Here is a 2404-nt window from a genome sequence, read left to right as displayed (position 1 = left end):
CCAATCACTACTCAAAGTTCCCACCTCGCCACACGCTGTTGCATTGGGGATTAAGTCTCCAACACATGAACTTTGGGGAACATATTTAAACCATAGGAATCATTATCAAAACATCTCTACAAAATTATTTATCGCCTAATATTCAATCAATATTGATATTTCTCCAATTGGTTGTTAAATTTTACGTTTGCTTTTTCAACAAAAAGCTGGATCAGATTCATATGTTGTAGTTGATTGATGTGTCTCTTAGGTCTCTTTTAATCCATATTTCTCTTTAATCCCTTTCTGTCTTCTTTTGCTGGTAATTTATTTGTTGAATATATCTGATCATTTGTCCTACAGAGTTTCCATCTCATGGATTTTGCTGATTTTACTCTGTGAATTCATTTCAATGTGCTATTCATTATCTTTTATTTCCTGTAAAATGGTTGTTAGAGCTTCATCTTTGAAAAGAATCTCTAGTAGATTCTTCAGGATTCGTTCATTTTTTAAAAGTCCCAAAGTTTTCAAAAGTTCATAAGTTTGATTATAGGCTATATAGATTTTATACTTGAATGACAGTTTGGCCAAGTATAATGTACTTTTCTCAGTTTGTGTGGTTTTTTTTTTCCTAAAGCATCTTAATTATGTTAGTCCATTGTCTTCTGTCACAATATTTTGCTATTAAAAAGTCAAATGTCAAACTTATTATGGCTCCTTAAATGTGACTTGGTGGACTTGGTGTTGCTGCCTGGATGCTCAAAGGTTTATTTTCTTTATCAATAAAGTCTAATGGTTTTACTAAAATACATCTCAGAGTTGACCATTCCGGTCAATTTTCTCATGTTTGTGTTGTGTCCTTTCAATACATAGGTCCACATATACTTTTATTTCAAAAAACTTTTCTTAAATTATTTTTTAATTATTTGTTCTATTGCATTGTGGCTATTTTCTCTCAAACTTTGGGAATATTGAAACTTCTCTGACTATTTTATATCCAAGCACTTCCTGAGATGATGCTAAACTGGTTCTTGGAACATGGGTAAGCCAAGGAAGCAGGATAAAGGTAGGAAAAGTGAGAGACTTCTAGTAAGATCCAACTACAAGAACAGAGGAGCTTAATTTGAATGATAATAGCTGTTGAATGAAGTTTGATCTATAGCAAGGCTAAAAGATGTGGAAGACAAATCAAACTGGAGAGTGACAGGACCCTGCTTATTGTAGGATTACACTTTGATGTCAGATAAACATGTTTTGAGTTTTCTCTGAAAACTAATAAGGATTTTAAGGTGTAAATAAATATTTTAGCAACATCACATTGGTGTCAGTGAAGAGAATGTCTTGGGGAAAAGTACAAGAATTTTAAAATAGGCAACAAAAAATATAAATACCTGTTTTGTGCCTGGAAATTGTAAGTGATTTGTATGAGTTTTACCATTTATCTCTCACAACACACATGTTTAACAGTTTTCACTGTTCCTGTTTTCCAGATTACACACACACACTGAATCACAGCACATTAAAGCAGAGTATCCATGTCACATCAAAAAAGTGGCCACCTGGAATCAAAAGCCAATAGCAACTAACACTAAGTCCCATATTTGTTTCATGAACTAGGGTTAATACTGAAATCAGCCATACAAAAAATGAGAATAATACAAAGCTTGGTGGATAAAGTCTATTGGTATCTAGAAATAGTGTAGAAATGGAATGAACTGGACTGTATAAGATTGAGGGAGAGGGAGAGAAAGGCATGCACAATGATTCCAAAGTTTCAGGTGAGTAGCCCAGGGCAAAACTGTCTTATAATAGGTTGTCAAGAAAATAGGAGATAAAAATGAAGACAACAAATATAGACCGTTTTCCAAAGAAGCTTGACAGGGGAAAAAGAAGGCAAAGACAGTGGGTATGCATATACTGGATAGAAGGTGTTTTGTTTTGAATAGGAGAGACAACCATAGTTGTCCACTAAGTGCTTGTAGAGAGGTTGGAATTGGGAAACTACAAAGGCGGGGAAGTGGGTAAGGTTGTTGGGGAATTGGTAGCAGATGCTGGAGAAGAAAAAAGGATCTAGAACACAAGCAAAGGAATTAGTATCAGACATAAGCAGAAAATAATATTCTCTTTTACAGAGAATATAAGAAAATATGTTGATCCCCTAAAACACACCAGGCATCCTAGTAAGCTCTTATAAGCACACACACTACTCCATTAATCCTTACAACACAGTGTCTCTGCTGATGTTATTCTTTACATTTTATGAATCAGTGTGGCTAGTAATTACCAGAGTCAGGCTTCAAACTCGGCCTGTTCTGATTATTTCTAGCGTTTGTTTTTGGGAAGGAATCATGACACAGGGAAACTCCTGAGTTCAAGCTCCAAAACTCTCACTCTTACTTTGGACAATGGAGTTACATCTAAAAAA

This window comes from Cebus imitator, unplaced genomic scaffold, assembly GCF_001604975.1.
Source record: "Cebus imitator isolate Cc_AM_T3 unplaced genomic scaffold, Cebus_imitator-1.0 Scaffold66, whole genome shotgun sequence".
NCBI lineage: Eukaryota > Metazoa > Chordata > Mammalia > Primates > Cebidae > Cebus > Cebus imitator.
This window is presented reverse-complemented; position numbering follows the sequence as displayed.